We start from the raw sequence: 19,146 nt of genomic DNA, 5'->3' as shown, positions 1-19,146 counted from the left end.
TCTATCTGGACCCAACATACTATCAGATGTAGAGGAGTCACTTTGTTGTGCACGTATACAATAAATATGGTTTATAAAATAGATATAATATAACATTAGAATGAAATGATTGAACGGTCCAACCGCGAGCTGCGCGCCGTGCTCCACGCGAGCCAAATCAATCGTTTGGACGAGATAAAATTATAAACACATGTCCCAAAATAACTTCCTGTGTACATTATAAAATAGATCGCAGATTGTGTTATTTTTATTGCTACAGCGTACACATAACATCGACCCGAATATAATACGTTAATGGAATTTTTACGGGAGTGTTTCGGGAGAAGCCGCTTACGTGTGTTTACATCGAATATCAATGTTTATGTACACTATAAAATGAAATGAACGGCAAGTGCTCGGCTAAACTTATAATAACCGATGAAAGGGAGTTCTATTCTAGTATTCTATTGCTTCTTAGGGTTTGGTACCTCAAGAGGGACCTTATAAGGTCACTTTCTTGTCCGTTGGTCTGTCAAGTCCCTTTCGCTGAGGAACTCGTAGAGAGTGTAAGCAGAACAACCATTACCACCTGTATATAACTTTTAATTTTGAGTCGTGGTTCACATAAATATCACTTTCTTGTCTTACGATAATGCTCTTTCTTTAATCCTATATTTTTCAGCTAACTAATGCGTATCACCCCAACGTGTACCAATAGTTACATACACTTCACATCCCGGCAAAGGATAAAACAAACCGTGAGCGTGTCCGCCGTTCCCATGGTTGTTCTAATTGCGTGCCGGCGTGGCCATCTGCGGCGGCACGTTGACTGCCGGCTATTCTCGTTCCTCTATAAACGGCACTGGCTTCGCTCGATCTAATATTAGAGATCGCCAAACTACCAAACGACCGCTCGGATAAGTCTCGCACCTGATTGGAGCGCCGCCAGAATTAGATATTGTTGGGTTAAGTGTTCCATGCTTGGGCGGGTTGCGTTTTTCGGCAAGTTGTGGAGGCTAGTATTTTTCATAATACTAATACGATTTGTTTAATGTCTGTTTACTGCAATTTCGCTTGAAACCTGCATTGAAATCGGTTTAGTCGCTGACACGCGGAAGGATTAACTCTACTGTTGTCTTGACCTTGTTGAATAATGATTACCTTAATTGCTCGTAGGTGTCTTGCATAGTAAATGAAAAACTCGTATTTTGTACGATTCCTTGAATGAATTATTTTTCTGTCTAACGTCGGTTTCGTTTCGCTTATGTGAGCTGCTGCGGTAGAGAGACGCCCTTATTTCCTACGTACTGTGTTACGTGTCATATATTTATGTATCTGCACTTTATTGAATGCAAGTGTTGATAGGTATATTATTTGTGTACACATAAATATATCGTAAATTAAATGGTAAATTATATTTTTAAGAATCAATATCTATGGGTATAATATTAGGGTTTTCTACTTGGTATTATCCCGAATTTGTTTCCGATATGCCTATCACACTATGAGACGGAACATACATGGCGAAAATTGTGTGCCCTCTCTATCTACCCGTTCGGGGATAAAAGCGTGATGTGTGCTTGTTTTTTGTAATATTTATGATGATAACTATATTAAACATTTTAAACACTTCTAATGTGCGGTTATACATTTACCATAAATTTAAATATTTATTTACTCCACCGAACCGTGTGTAGACAATGAATATTCATTATTGTAATTATTTTGACTCCATTACCTGTATGTTAAAATATAACCTAAAAAAGTAGTGTCGGTGTGTTCGGCGACATCAGTTTCCCGTTCGAGACGGTCGCGCGGCGTCTTGCCAGAAACGTTTCCGATAAAACAGCTTAATAGTTTTCAAAACACTCACTAATTTTAACCCTTGCGCTGTGTATGGCGAACTATTTCAATGGAACATTAGTTCGGTAGATAGTGAAAAACGAAAAATTGTCGTACAATCCGTCTTTAGACTTTAGCGTCTAGACAAATCCGTTAATATTTGTTTATGGTTTAATATTAAGGGATTATAAGTTGTACTTGATTCCGAAAAGGTTTCGTTGATCTTATTATGAGGACAGGACTATGTATGCCTGTTGTGGTTCGTTCCGCCAGCTAGGTCTTACGACTCCTCATTTCCTAAGCATTATAATCGTTGATTGTCATCTTTTTTATAAAGTTTGGTGGTCGAACTGTGGTATTATTTATTGTTCTTGCCAGTAAATCGCGCTTTGGTCGGTCCATTATACAATGAACTTGATAAACACTTATAAAGAGGAAAAGTTTTCGAGTGTGTTTGTGTTTTATAGCTGGAAATGTTTGAAACTATTGAGTAGATTCTAAAAACTATTTCACTTACATACATAATTTTTGTTCTTTTTTTAACTCAGCCGTAAGATGTCCACTGCTGAACATCGGCTTCTCGCAAGGATTTTCAGATCGATCTATTGGCACCTATTGAACTAATTACTTCTAATCCGTAAAAATCATTAAGAGAAACTGCGAAGAAATGCTGGTAACGTATAAAGAAAGTGATATACACAATTTGTCTTCACTTTTAAACGATGAGTCAAGCTATTGTCGCAGTGCAATTGATCCAAGTGTGGTTGTATTTAGGCATGGCGTAGTTACGGAGATATGCGGCGGTCGTGGTATTTATAAAGGGGGGCTTGGCGAACGATTTGTGGCTTGTGTTCTTGTGAAGCCTATGAGTCTCGGATTGGAGTTACGTACTGTTGTTTTTGTTGTGTTGTGACTATATAAGCGGTTACAATAATTGTTGTATTGCATTATAGTATAACTTTAGTGATTATATCAAAACAAACTATGACATGGTAATGTGTGCGGCGTGTCAGTCATTGTGCTTTATTTATTGCTGTTGAGGGCTTGTTTTTCCTCGTGTTTTAATTGTATTTATATAAGGATGTTTCCAAACAGCACTTGAAAAACCACACGGCCTTAACGGATAAAAAGTGTCAGTCAGTCATTGATCGAAGCAACATTTTATCGCAAATTATTGACGCACGAGAAACGACAAACAAAGGCAATTGAGTTTATTGGTAAATGGTCTAGTCTGTGGGCGTGGTCGCAGAACAATTGCAAGGATGACGTCGGGGCCATTCCAGACCGCTTAAATATTGTATGCGCGTCTAATTTAAGCAATGAGTATTTAATTGAACAAGTGAGGCTGGCCGGGTGCGAATGAACCGCGGGCGCGCGTCCCGCCGCCGTAATGTCACTTGGCAGCTTACAATGTTTGGTTAATATTTAACGTGTTGATATGAATATAACCCGTGTTAGTATTTATCACAGGCTCGCGGTGAGCTATTGGCGAACTGTTTAATATGACGTCGGTAAGATAATTTAATTTAATATTATTAACTTAGTTCTGTATGTGGTCAAACAAATAATATGAAACGGATCGTCCTCTTCAAATCTTTATATATTTTTCTGTAACTACGCGACGAGACGGCAAAGCCGTTCGACAAAGCAGCTAACTTTGAATTACAAACGTATGTCCATACACTTTAATCGTTATATTGTAACAATATTATGTTTATACAATTTCAAATTAAACCACAACAGTACATACACATACACCTGGCTGAAGAAATAGGCAATGCAAGGCGGACTCTCACAATCGAGAAATAACTAAACTTTAATTATACAATAAATAAATTTATTAAACTCGTAACGTTATATAAAAAGCCGTGTTGTCACAGCTACGAAGATATAATTATAACAAGCGAAGCAAATATACTGCAGGCAATATTTATAGGCACGTTAGCCTCCGCCGGTATTTTTAATTACATATTAATTGACACCGCTTGGCACTGATTTCGGCCCACATTTCACACGCTTACAGCGAACAAATAAACTGTTGTATCTCTCAGTGATAGAGTCAAACAAGCAATTTTTAATGTTATCACTTTTTTAATGCAGGCACGTTAAAGCGTACCAACTGCACCAGACGGTAAGCGAAGCAGGGTCCAGGTCCACCAGCAAGTGATTATCCCTCGCCAGTCGACACAATTATGTCAGACTGTTTTACACCGAATATCAACAGGCTAATCCCAGAACGCGACACAATTACGTGGGTCACTGTGGTGGGTTTTAAACTTTGTGTACGTGGGTCACTATGCGCACGGATACAAGTATCCTTCCACCTGCAAACCAGCCTCTCTTTGGGTTATGAAAAACTAAAATGCTCGAGCTGACGAACTATTGCGTTGGAAACGACAGAAGTTTGCAGGTATCTATTATAACTTATGTAATTATTGAGATCAGATAACATGTGCTCTATGTAGGACGGTGGTATCTGGGCTTCTTTTGATTTGACTCATTCGTTTAAAGACTATTGACACGTCGACGCTAATGTACGACTATTTCTTTTCAAATAAGCATGATGAAATAAATGATAGTAACTTTAGAGAAGCGTATTATATTAATTTTGAATATTAAGTACATTGCTCAATGTTTGGATAGAGATTACCATGTGAACAGAATGTAGGTAAGATTTTTGCACGTACATACTTCTAAATATAGGTGTCCTCGTGTTTCCTTGTGTCGGTATGTGAATCCTCGTTTGCGTCACCTATACGAATTTACACGTGTATGCTAATTGCTCGTCAGGTTTGCAATATGAGCAAGGCGACGGCTTGTGCCTGATCGGGTTAAGGTGTTAAGTCTAACGGATGTTGCGGTGTTTGTGTTTTTGGTATTTAAATTGGGGCAGATTATTAATTTATTGTAGTTATTGTACAATTTACTTAACGCTTCAAGAATATAATGAATATATTGGAGATAGACGATATTAGTATGTGACGTGTACATAAATTAGAAGTATTTTTTTAAACAACCTTATAAATTTTAATTATTTACCGAAGTTGAGTTAGTGAAATAATAATGCACAAAACTATTTTATTCCTATTATTATTTATTAAGTATGCTATATTATGAATATTCAGTATTGCTATCAACATAATAACGGCACTATGTAATAAATTAGCTGTATTTACTGCTTCTCTGATAAAAAGTAATAAAAGTATTTTCAAGATATATGTTTATTGGCGTCTAAGATGTAAAATAAATGTATATGACGGCCATATATGTATATTATAGTGTTGATTTTATGCATTAAAATATCTCCAACGGAGTGGATTTGCAATAATTTGTATATGTCACTAAAACGACTCAAAGGTAACGGCAAATGCATTTAAATACCGGTAGACCCACCTACATATTGCATTTCAAACCAGTTATAACAAATAAGTATAGTTTTCTGTTGTACATCCGTCCCTCCATTCCGGGTCAGTGTGGTGCGAAGTGTGTCGCGGTCAGGTAACCGGATAGCCGGCCGGCAGTGGAGCAGTGTGCCGGGTGCCGGAGTCGCCGGGCCGAGCCTTGACCGCGTTGCAGTAGACGGTAGGCCGCCGCGCCGCCTCGGCCCGCGTTCCCGCTGCTCACTTGCGCCCGCGCACCGTACCCTACACATCTCACCTATATAAACGGTGTTACACTTTCTTTAAACTAGATTCATTCATTTTAATGAAGAGTTAAAAAAAGAAAGTTTTAGATATTCTTATGTTTTTTACAGTTTTATAAAATAGAGCTTCGTTATGCCAATGCATGAATAACAAACTTCATCTTATATATTTTTCAAATGTTGCAAATATTCCATGCAAACCAAACTTTCCACGGGATTCATGTATGCATTTCAAATCTGATGTATATCAACTGGAAATAATTTTGAAAGAAGTTAATTACATTGAATTTTTAATATCATTTTTTTAAATTTTATATTTCAAAAATATTAAAACTTTGGGGTCATTCGAACCAAGATAAATTTCTATTGTAGTAAAATGTAGGTACTGTAGTTCCTCCTGATGGTTTATCATCCTCCTCTGCGAAAAGTTATATATTACTTATCTTGTTTACTACTCGTATACTAAACAGTTTACTAGTCCAAAAAGACACCAATCACTCGTCGTAACTAAATAATTAGTCACGTTGAAATGAACAGTATGGTTGAATGGACGTGGTTGTGGTGGGCAGTGCAGTGTACTTTCGTGTCCACTGTCCACCCCCGCGCGTTGTGAAACGGGTCCGAGCGTGGTCGGCGCGGGACCTTGGCCCCGTGCTCCACCCGCTCGGCCCGGCCCGACGCCGTGACGGGCGCTTGCACAACGAGCTATTCTGATGCATCACCTTGCTCATTACAACATCTAATTGTAAATTTTCTAGTTCATTTTTGTTACGGTTAGTTTGTGTGTTATTTATCGTTTTGGCTGATGACAGTTTACAGAGTGATTTATTTACTCTAGTTGTGCGCTATACAATTTTTGAATGAATATTACGGTTAATAATGTATACTATTACAGCGGCCACTAAAGTCGATCGCAATATTATAAATTATGTGCAAATATTAATTTCGTAATCAATAATGCAGCAGCTATTCTGCGTAGTCTAATAAAGTTCAAAGTGCTCTATTTGTGTATTACGAATGTGTAATTACATAAATTAATTACATATTAATGGAAAGTACAACGCGTGCCAACTGCTAGCCGATGGCGAGTGACCCGGCGCGGCGCGGTGAGCGGTGTGCCGCCGGGTCGCTCGTCCGTCTGTCAGCGCGGGCGCCAACTGGCCGCGGTAACTGTGCCACTGGCGCACTGTACCGCACGCCGCCACCGCCCCGCTGCGGTATCCAGCGGGAAGTTTCCAACAGTCGTAACATCTAGCTGTATAGCTCCATTAATGTCACCGTTTGTCAGACATTGAAGAGTCTATAGAAGCTGTAAGTTGCATGCAGGAGTACCACGATGTGCGATCGTCGGTTTAAAACCGCGTTATTACACTATCCCCCTTATTCATAAACGTTTTTTATCTAAGGGCGAAGTAAATCTGTGATAACAAGCCTGTTTCTCAGTGCCCAACAGCACTGAGAAACAGACATAGGGCCGTTGTGATTGGCTATTATTGTTGTATCTCAATATTAGCCAATCACAACGGCCCAATGTCTACGCACTGAGAAGACTGCTATGCCGTCAGCACTGAGAAACAGACTTGTTATCACAGCTTTACTCGGTCGTTAGATAAAAAACGTCTATGAATAAGGGGGTATGTCATTACCGGCACATCAGTAATGCGTACCTAGCAGTAAACTATCGGGTATACTGATTTCTTATGTTTACGCGAATGTTAGACATTCAAATTAAACTATTTTTCGGATTTTATGGCGGTTTTAATAACATTTACGTAATACTTTATTTAAATAATTGAACGATGATTTTATTTCGTGTCCTTTTAGTATTTTCATAAAGTTTTCGTCAATGAATATGAGTAGAGCTCGTGTCAGCCGGTGCAGCGCTGTACCGGCGCCCACGCGCTAAATATTTCGCAGTTTATTATTGTTACCGCAAATATTTTGCTTGGTAAGAGCTGCGCCGGTGCGAATTGCTCTGAACTGATAGCATATTTATATTTTTTCATAATGGCTATTCTGAGAGTTGAAGTCAAATCGTGGTTTCGTTGGAAAGTCTCGCTTGAACTATGAAGTGTGGTTAAAAATGTAGTAAGGTTGGTTACTCATCGAGCAAATGAAGTGTTGCAGTTCATTTGTAAACATAATTACAATATAGAGGATTAGTTTCTTCGCACACCACGTGATAAATAGATTTCGATTATATTTCAAATTTGTTTCTTCCCATCCCTCATTCAACACTACAACATTGTCAACAACAATTGACACATATGTATATCTACACACACACACATCTCGAATTTATCCCCGAAGGGGTATGCAGAGGCGCAACCAGGGCACCCACTTTTCGCTAAGTGGGACGGATCCCATGATGTGATAGGGGGCGAATCTATCGCCATATCGGGCAAAATTTCCAGACTCCGGGCTGATACTGAGCAGAAAAACCCAAATATCACTTTACCCGACCCGGGATTCGAACCCAGGACCTCAGAGCGCTGTCGCACCGCGCATGCAGTACAACTACGCCACCAAGGCAGGCACACATATATCTAATTGTCTCTATATTTAATGCGGAAGCTTTATAACATTGGTGTGAGTTTTTACGGTGGCATCGTGCCGCTGCGGTCGTGTGTGGCGCATGCGTGGCGCGTGCGTCATCGATGTATGCGCGTGTAATTAAACGTGGCGTTTATTGAGTTTCATTCATCGCGCGCTTGTGTAACAGGCTAGGTTTGTAATATACATACTAGAGCCTTATGCGGTCTTTTGTATAGGAGAGTTTATGTAGGACATTGATGTCAATGTGTTTAGGCATTATTATTTTTTTGCTTGCCAATGTCTACCACACTGCATCTGGTCGTAAGAAGAATATATTAAATGTAATATATTGTACTTCAATCTCATGTTATTTAAAGATTAGGATGGTGTTCTGTCGGCGATAGCCTAGTTGGGTGTGGAACGGACTGCCGAGACGAATGTCCGCAGGTTCAAATCCCAAGGGCACAAACCTCTGACTTTTCTTAAAAATCATGTGTGTATTCTTTGTGAATTTATCGTTCGCTTTAACGGTGAAGGAAAACATCGTGAGGAAACCTGCACATCTGAGAAGTTCTCTATAGGAATTTCGAAGGTGTGTGAAGTCTACCAATCCGCACTAGGCCAGCGTGGTGGACTAAGGCCTAATCCCTCTCAGTAGTAGAGGAGGCCCGTGCTCAGCAGTGGGCAAGTATATAATACAGGGCTGATATTATTATTATTATTATTATGGTGTTCTGTCGAAACAAGCGTGGTAGTTGTTAGTTCAGTAAAGTGCTCGACATATCGCTACATACACATGTATATGACTTGCTGTTAGCGCGGTAGTTCCATTTCTGCCTACCGCTTCACGGTCACAGCTTGTCTATATATTGAGTATTTCATCTAATCATGCCAAAATGTACCAGTTCCTTATTCTGTCAACAGCACATAAATAATAATAATGTAAAAGTAGCGGTAAACATAGAGCAGAGGCGGAAATTACGTTATACGTCGTGATGGTCGATTCGATGAATGGATGACGTCTGACATGTTCCAGGCTGACGCGACAACGCTGCAACAATGTCAGGCTACGGCCAATAAGCTAGTTATATCCAATGCTGACTTCCTGCACTCGGGTCTATAGTATGAAGTAGATATAGTATCATCATGGTAACTAGACAACGCCTTCTATTTGTCGTATTGGTAGATATGCCAGTGTTTTAGGCGATTTGAGGGTTAGAAAGCATTTGTTGATTACCACGTAATAGAGATTTTCTTAAGATTGTTGAACTGTTTAAAATGCTTCTTAAAACATTATGCAAGTTAGTAACGGTAATAGCAACGTATCTACTATTGAAATACAAAGTAAAAAACAATAATAGGATTCAGGTGCGAATGTACTATATATGTAATAATGTTGGTACATTTGGTTGCAGGAGCTGATGAATGTAAATTATCTATTTTCGTTACGTAATATTTGAAATGTAAAAATGTTTCTTGTGAATAGACATCAGTGGTGTAATGACATCATCTCCGTAATGTAACTGTCTACAATAAGTAATCCGCGACAAGTGCGCCAAGTTCGCCCACCGGGTGGCGTGGTGGGCGTGCGAGTTCGCCACGACTCGTCACTCCTCGCGACTCGGCGCGTTATCAGCACGATGCGTCCAGCTGATTTGTATCGGCGGAAGGGCAACAACCTCTCCGGGTTGTGCGGATGCGTTATCAGCGCCGCCTCCGCCCCGCGCGCCGCCGCGGACCCTTCCCACTCCCACAGCCATTTCTCGGTAATGGATGCCGTGTTCGGAAACGGCGCCGGATAAGCTTTTGCTGATATTTGGCAACGTTTCTTAGAATTATTGTCGGATTTATATTTTGTGTTAGTGTATTATTTCGCGGTATAACAGGAATGTCTAGTGCTGATTTATATGAGGTTGTTTATTTTTAATAACAATGGCAATTTATAGTTATAAATAATTGTTGCGATATTCCATAAATCAGTTTGAGTGCATCATTTCTATAGTTTTTATGGTAAACATAATTTTACATAAAATCAATAATTCACAGACTGTTATAAACAAACTGCATAACCCGACACAACAGTCTGTCAACAGAGCCATGAATCGAACCCGAGAGCACACGGCCGCCCGCCGCCGCTCGCCGCCACGCCGCGCGGCCCGGCGACGTCACCGCCTAGTCTATTTCGAAGCGTATACGAGATTTCCGCGAGTTTTGCGCGAATGTATTTTTGTATGCGTCCGAGCTGTTCCCACCTACATATAAACAGAAATACATCGGGAGTGAATTTTAAAATGACACCGTGGAGGTCGCAGCGGCACGAGCCGCGCCGCCCCTGAACTTTGCCGCGTAATGTTATTTAACGCTAATGGGCACGTGAACCAACTACAGATTAGCTTATTGTTACGTACGCAACGCGTGTGAGCTCGCGTGTTATCCGCCTTCGTTGACGGGGTACTGAGACATTGATCTTTGAGGTACTTACTGTATTGATATTGTTTTGATATGTGGTATAGGTCTAAATTCTGTTCCGATTTACAAAAGGTATTTATTTAGTAGGCTGTTTTTTTTGTTCATGTAGAACTGAAACAGTTTTCACAGACTGATATATTATGCCGTCCGTATCTGTTAGTCAAATAATATCTTAGGACCTAATGTTTGTAATGTATTAAAAAAAGCTAATCAATGACTTTTTGTAAAATAAAAGTTTTCATTTTTAACTCCTACATATTTCGCTTTCAATGTATACTAATATAATGTATTTACTAGTTAACAATGATTAACACGTCACACTGTTGTTTCAGGTAAGAAATGCACGAGGCGGTTGCTAATTGCTATCGCTGTATCGTACGTATCGCTACGTCACTGCCCCGTCGCCGGACAGCGCCCCCTAATCACACAGTAATCGCAATCACTGTATTATAGTCAGCTGATATTTACGAAACTGTAAACGCGAATACCTACTAGTTTGTCATTCGAACAAACGAAGTAACATATGGTCATAGCTTTAGATTTATTGTTTGCCATAAATATACTATCAGTTACTAATAGGTTCTCCTTTTATCACATTTAGTAGACCGGAAAAAGAAAAAGAATTAAATCGGGGGTTTAAAAACACATTCTGTTAATGATGCATCATCTTATCATTGTGCAAATTAAATTAAGTAAAGGTATCATTTCTTCTGCTGGGCATAAAGCCTACTTCACAATGATCTAGTAATTTTTATACTTCAGTTAAAGTATAAGACAGTTAAAGTTGAATCCATTCTTTTGTTTATAATTTATTTCGGAGTTTGACTTCTATATTTGGTCGTCTTATATTCGACTATTAGCATATACTTAAGTATAGTGAAACAGCCTATAAAATATAATATGTAATGTGGATATATCGCGGTACTCGTTAGCTTGCGCTTGCGCAGTCCGCTGTCGAGCGTCGGTTGAGTCGAGTTTTACCTTGTTTGGCGAGCTATTTATATCTGCGATTACACTCGTGTTGTGTCACATCTATATATAAACAGGATAAAGTGTTAACATTCAGATTTCGTTATATTTATGGCTAATACGCGTTAGTTATGTAAAAGACTGTGCAGAAATAATATAAGTATTTGAGAATACCAAATGGAGCTTTATTCTTTTGTTCAAACTTAATGACAGGACGCCTTAACATGATGGCTAGCCATTTTTCTTAGACAGTTAGTACACGGCAACGTTTGCTTGAGATATCGTGATGGAGGCACCAAAGACAGACAAAAAATATTTTGCTAGCATTATTTAAAAAAAGAAAAAAAATTAGAACCCGCTTTGTTACGTATAACGGTACAATAACAACGATTAAAATAGATACGTATATACTGGATAATATCATAGTTAGTGTTTGTTGTTGTCGGTACCAAGGTGAACTTGTCGCTTTTTATCATAATATTTATTTTAACACTTTTTTACTTAACGTGAAACATACTGACACCGACTCGATATAGATCTTCTACTTGGAAGATTTTATTTTTTTGTAGTAAATTGGCTATTTATTGTTCGCGACACTACCTAAAAGTTACCTAGAGCATTCAGAATTAAACAAATATTAGACAGGTCGAAAGCTTAGAATACATCTAATGTTTTCAAGTCCCCGTTTACCTGCAGTACTGGACACATTTGGAACTGATGTTTGTTTCAACTCAAATCTTTCACAATTACTCTACACTGGCTACGCTAATTTGATTTACAACATTATATTTTAGTTAGTGATTATTGTAATATATTGAGAAAATGAATGTCTTTACCCGTAAATTCTGACATTGCTCCTGTGACAAGAACTACCCGCGACCACGTTCTGTAGTAGATATGATCGCTTACCTACATGAGTTTAAATAAATGGCACAATAACTAAGTACTCTAGGTCCAAACTGGGGTTCTATAATGTATTCGGAGCACGGCTAGCTCGGCGGGCATGTACCGCGCTATAAATAGCCTTCCGAATAAGGCGGCTCAGTCATAGCCCACGCGGAGTCCACGCCTCGCGGCTAAATTAATGCCCAACTATTTATAGTGCCCTCATGGATTATTAATGGAAACCAGTGACCTTACCGTACGCCCCCGACGCCCGTTGCACTGCGATCTAAACAGGCAGGGCTGCCAACTGTGTTAACAGGTTTTTTTTAAGTGTAATTATCAAGTTGTGCTTAGTTCTCTAGATTTGTCAACAATTTTGTTATTGCTGGAGTCGTGTGGCAATTTTATCATGTTGAATATCCTTGACTGTACTAGCAGTACTATCTTACAGGAGACAGTTTGAAGTGAGATTTCACGAAGCCTTATAAATATGTTCACCTTTTCACACACATCTTTAAAGTTACGTTAGTTTAGTAAAAGTTTAAAAGAAAAATAAATCACTGGTATGGCCACATAACCTATGAAAAACGAAAAATGTATATTGTTTGATCCCCGAAAACTAATTTTGGTTTCGTTTACATATTATTATATTTTATATAAAATGTTGACAACCCTACCGCTCGCTACAATTGTGTAACATTGTTGTTATTTATAGCTGATTTAGCTATCGTTATATCGCTGTTATGCTGATGTCCATTAGATACGCCGACTATAAATATAAATGCTTTATTACTGTCTCAATATAACTAAGTTTGTTAGTTTATAACCATCTACTGTACCGAATAGTAACCTAAGAAAATTGACTTCTGTAAAAAGAGACAAAGCCATTTATGTCTCTTTTATAGGTATCAATCCGAATACTAGCAAAACATTAGTAGTCATTTCACAGCTAGACAGGACTTTATAGTTTGCAGTCTGTCTATTCTCTATGTTTATACCTTTACTAATCTAAATTCAAGTATCAATAAATCAAGTTTACAAGGTACATAAGCTTTACATAAGCACTGCATATAATTACAACAATCCAAACCGGTGCGTATTATTGTCCCTGCATTTATTATTAGAACAAAACTGTTTGCATCAAACAAGGAAAATAAATAACATGTCGATTAAATTCATTAACAATATGCACTGCACATGCACAATAGGTATTATTTATATACTAGGTATGTCTATTTATAAGTTTACATTTTTGTAAGTAAGGAAACTTATTTGAGGAAAACTGACTCCGTAAATTCACAAAGGGTTTTCCTGCAGTGAATAGAAACTCTTATATTGTTAATCCATACAATTCTAAAGTACGGCTTAGTATAATACTAATATTAACAAGGCTGTGTGTTAGGCGACAACACAGAAACCGCTGGACCGATTTGGATGAAATTTGCAACACATAGACTTAATATGTATTATGTAGGTAATTTTTATCTATGAAAATACACAATAAGGATCACGGGATAAGATTTCTTAGGCGGGACGAGACGCGTGCCAAACCAAGTACAGAATATCGAGTCATATGATCACTCATTTGATATTGCGATATGACATTCAATCCATCGGCAGATTCCACTTGTAATGATAAATGATTAACATTTTTTACTCATCATTGTAACATGTTACGCACAGACAGACCCACGCTACAGTCATCATCGACGATAAAAACAATAATAGAATCACGCTAGTTACCCGCAGCGGACAATTAAACCATTATCTGCACGGAAAATTACATGTCGGATATAAATAGAATAATCATGCGGTTGGAGTACCACTCGAGTGCTGATGTGATTACTGGATAGCGAGCTGGGTCAACAAGGTAGAGGAGGGGTATGGAAGAGGACCTAATAAGGGGGGAGGGGGGGATTCTCAATATTACCTGTTTGACTTGACAAGGTATTGATTCAAGACTGGTTGTCAATTTCGGTGTTAGTTTTGTAGTATCCGACATTTCTTCTGGGTAGGTATTACTAAGGATTACTATGTCTGTTCTGCAACCAAGCATTACAAGTTGACCAGCGCCGTTGTGTACCTGTTTCAAGTAGTAACCAAATTAATTTCTCAGCATTATGAGTCCATTACGATGCACATGCAATTTCCAATCGACTGATACTATTTGACTTGTGTTTTTAAATTGTTCGTACACTATTCACTACACACTGTTGCATCAAGTACCCCGGCGGGAAGTGATGCTATTAGTTTGAGACGCACGCTCCGGGAACTTCCGAGATGTGCGAAGTGATTGCACGCCGGCGCCTAATGCAATCTATTACTTACATTACATTGTTGTTACCATATACACTCACTTATAATATGTATGTACCTCTAAGGATTTTTTTTTATTTATTTATTACGGCTCTGGAAGCAAGTCCATTGAGCCCGTCTTCCATAAAATACAATTTCTTAGAATTATTCATGTTGCAAGTTTTCTAATTTCAAACAAAAAATTAAAATTCTTTAATCGTAGATCGCACATACTGGTATACCTGTAAGGATATTATGTTGGGTTGCTAGCTATATTGCCTTAGCATGAAAATCCACCTGTGCACGTTTTAATTGTAAAGCAGCTTATTTGTCAGGCAAAATTCATTTAAATTAAATAAACGACTGCGAGATTTTTTTAAAATCTATATAGGTATATATACATTTCGTATTTATAAACATGGAAGTAAAAGGGTATTACAATTTGGTTTGTATCGTTGTAACTTGAAGTGTATTTCGCTCTGTTGCATACAAAGCTCTTGTCACTTAGGGGTGGATATAATACAGACTAAAAGCAATTATTTTTATTGACAAATATTTAATTTAATAATAAATAATATATGGGTAATATTTAATTTATTCGATTGCGTTATTTATATTTAATTATGGTATTAACAACATAGATTCTAGAGACGTGAGATAATATTAAATGATTTTAAAAAAAATTGGGATGGAAAGACATTTCAAGTAACATCTCACGGACCCCAACCATCCAAAGGACCGACCATCATGCAACGCACAAACTTGCCAATTATCTTCTCTCTCCTCTCTTCTGCCAGGTCTCTCCTACTATCGCTAGCTTAAAGTTCAATCACGAATAAATTTCAAAAAGTTTAAATAATGGGAAAGTTAATAACTGGTGCGAAATTGTTATTAAAAAAAAAACTGCGTCCGGCTGTCGATATGTTTGTTTGGCACGCCCTCGCACTCCAGCGCCGTCAATAGCCGCGCTATAATTAGCGCGGTGCGTCGGTCACGCCGCGCGTCCGTGCTCGGCCAGCCTTGCGATACAACACTACAAACGGATAACTTACTATTGATACTGTCACATGTCGGTACCAGAAACCTTAGACAACATGCCTTTGTGCAATCGAACACGCTTATAGAAAACAAAATTACGCGAATCTTAGCGATATTGATGTACTATTATCGTTAACGATTGTAAATAGGCATCTTGTCTTAGGCTCCTGGCAACTTTGGTAAATGATGTATAAACCCGTGCTCTAAGCATTGAAGAAACATCTGTTATATGGTCATGTAATTATGTTCACGATTATACGAAAATAATAATATATTTTGCTTGTAACTTCTTTGTAAGGTCCATATGTCCATAAACATGATTGAATTATATTGTATATAAGCTAGGATCGTTAATTGGGGGGGTTATATTCAATCTTGCGGCAATTATACACTAAACACTAGCATACTACTTTTGGGAAGAAGTAGGAAACACAATTATATCCACAAGACTTACCATCCTCTATAAACTATTGAAATTATCCCAATTATACATACTTTTTTTTATTCTATAGATAAACATTTCAGCTAAATCTGGAGAGCGTACAGAGTTCCGCCGCCCTCCATCCCGGATCTGAGTCCGCAAACGTTCGCAAACGCGCGTGAAACATTACTTCCGCTAACGAATACAGTTACGGTTTGTTATTTGTGTTGTTTTTCTATTCTTACGTTTAACAGTGGCCTTATACGACCGGACTTCCTCAGCTCGCCCTTGAGCCAGTTACTTGTTTTATTTATATCGTGTTGTGTGGTAGTCGCTAGGATTATCTATTTAGTCTTGCCCAAGTTACTCGAGCCCATCAAGCGGAGTGGACGTCCGGGTAGGTTTTATCTTTCGCCGGCGAAAGTTTTTTTGGGCTTCACACTTTGACTTTCCGTCAGTTCGACAAAAAAAAAACTCTTTCAACGGGAATTTGAGGATAAACTGGATAACAATTACTGTAGTGGACATATGGTTTAAAAGTCGCGCTCCGTAGCCGTACCAGTGTTTTCCTAGATCATTCAAGCTATTCTCATAAGTTACTTCTCCTCGGTCAACATTAATTCCATCTCACTAATGTTGTTAGACGGTTTTATATGACATCCGCCATTTTATTTCATTTATACTTACTGGGCAAGAATTACCCTCCAGGTGCAACGTAGAACTCAATATTTATAAAAAAAAAATGTAGACTAGGCGAGTAGTCGCAAGTCGCACAAAACCTATTTCGAAGCGGGTGGAACGAATGTAAACGTGTAGTGTTATTTACTCAAATAATTGCGTGCTCGTGTACAATTAGCATAACTAGTTTACTGAACTAGTTACCATATTGTTTCGCGATAACGCTCGGAGATAATTTTAACACTGTTCCATACAAATTTTTGTTTTGTGATGTTTTTATGTTGAAAGTTTGTATCTCTTTGGGCCGTATTAATGGACCCAACTCAGTTTCACCCTGAAGTGCTCCCTGCGACGCTCTCCAACTAAAGTCAGCATCTTAAGGTCGCTGCCGTTTAATATGCAGATATCAATAACACATCGATATTTAAGTCAAAGAACATGACAGAATTGACAAGTCAGTGTTGTTACTTAAACAACGTCGTCTCAGCTGAGCACAAGCTCTTAAATGTCATCTTAAGCTTTGTCTATTTGAGATCGTATTTAAAGTTGAGATTGTTACTATTTCGGCCCTAGATGTTATATGATAGCGATAAATCCAAATATTTCAGTGGTCAGACACTCGGGTACCGCTGTTGCGGTTTAAAAGGAATTGTATCCAATGTGATTATCGGTCATGATAAACTTACATGTGTTGTGGTCATAATGCAGTGCAATGCCATATTCGGTGCTTTGGAATTTAATGAATGGAATTTAAATGTTGAGTGATGGGTGTACTTTTATGGGCAGTCGGGCCACTAACCATGACGTGTCCGTTTCATCATATATTTTTATAAAAATAAGAACGCGAGGTATTGACTTTTGGTGAAAGTAACATTTATAATTTAATTCTAATAATTTATTCATTTATACAGAGAGATATTTTTGTAACACAATCGATGTACAAATCTCGCGAGAAACAAACATTCACATGTTTAAAATAACAACACAATCGCTTTAAAAATATGATGTTCATAACAAAACAAGTTACAAAGAAGCACATAATAACGCAATTCCACGCGCGTTGTATCGACGCCGCGTTTCGGAACGGCCGCACTAACAATGCACGTCCAAATATAGACCAACTTGTATAATACAAAACCGGGAATTGAGCCGGCGAAACTGAACCATCCGGGCTATATATAACGCTCTCGGCTAGCACCACTCTTTGTTGGCAACAGAAATAGCTCACCCCTCTCAGCCCCCTCCCGCGCAGTGTCACCACCTCACCCCAGTGCATCGGGAGCGCCCCCCGCGCGCACCGACCGCCCCGCTCTTCAGCTCGTAATGGTGTTACAACAAGTCTATTTACGGTGCCGACACGATTGGAGGTAACTGATGGGGCCCGATTTAGAAGGGCTCTTGATAGCCTCGGCGAGGTTGTTTGCTGTACAAATGGCATGGATGTGTTTGTGTTAGATTGCGATGTGGAAATGCATTGTAAGGCTTCGGTTCGTGTGTGAGTTCTAGTAAGAAACAATCTGTATTGTGGTTGTATAATGATAATGTGTTCCTTAAAGATTTTTTTTTATGTGATATGTGTCAGTTTACAAGGAAAACTGCTGAAAACATTGGTATTTTAATATAAACGCGACTATGGTTTAATAGAAACAAGCTTAGCAAACAGAAGAAACTCTAGTTACACCATGTTACACTTCTGCCTACCCTTGAATACGGGATCGGAGTTCGATTAATTAACAAACTACACGTGATAAAGGATTTCTATTGCGCTATACACAAATATAGCAAATAATCGTGTTGACATTTTGTTCCTTGGGCTATATACTCCATGGCCGATAACATATCTATTTTTGGCAATTAACGTTCGAGTAGAGATTACCGTGTGCGGCAAGTTCCGAAACTGACCTTTTGTTATCTGAGTCCCAGATAGCCGCTGTATTAATAAACCTGACATAACAAATAAACCAAAACTGTTTTACATTTGGATTTTATAAGCTAAAGTCACTTTATGGGAAACGAATGTTACGATCTAGCAATTCAAGTTACAATGTCAACTTTGAATAAGTGGGAAATGTAGAAAAGAAAGTATTATTGGACAGCGCGCAACACAGCGGTATAACAATTGACGTAGGATTTGTGTAAGAGCTGTAACCTCGCCGAGCTGGTCCATTCATTCCGTAGACATACCTGCTTACGGCCTGACTGCCACTTAGAAATCTATGCTACATGCATAAATTAACAATTCATATGAGATTAGGCAAGAATTTCGACATTATATAAAAAGTCTACATATAATTAGATTGTCAGTGGTCTACTTTCAAAAATGCTAGTCAGTAGATGATGCAACGCACACTTGTACACAACCACCTCTACGTTATCTTAGGTCAGTGTATCT

The 19,146-nt window shown here is 38.5% G+C and overlaps 1 protein-coding gene across 10 annotated transcripts in view; it reads left to right on the top strand.

Annotated features, from left to right (window-relative positions):
- Positions 1-19,146, top strand: part of LOC115447550 (histone deacetylase 7) — a 112,499-nt gene that overhangs the window by 67,238 nt on the left and 26,115 nt on the right. Inside the window, exons 1-2 of one of the 10 annotated variants that reach the window (XM_037438513.1) lie at positions 9,952-10,473; positions 10,801-10,897. The exons of 8 other annotated variants lie outside the window; for them this stretch is intronic. The gene's annotated coding sequence lies outside the window, so the exon portion shown is untranslated. Of the gene's footprint in view, positions 1-9,951; positions 10,474-10,784; positions 10,898-19,146 lie in introns of those variants that run through there. One more of the 10 variants, XM_037438514.1, reaches the window with a different exon arrangement.

Source organism: Manduca sexta, chromosome 14 (genome assembly GCF_014839805.1).
Source record: "Manduca sexta isolate Smith_Timp_Sample1 chromosome 14, JHU_Msex_v1.0, whole genome shotgun sequence".
Taxonomy (NCBI): Eukaryota; Metazoa; Arthropoda; class Insecta; order Lepidoptera; family Sphingidae; genus Manduca; species Manduca sexta.
Note: the sequence above shows the minus strand (reverse complement) of the source record. Positions and strands in the feature narration are given on the sequence as shown.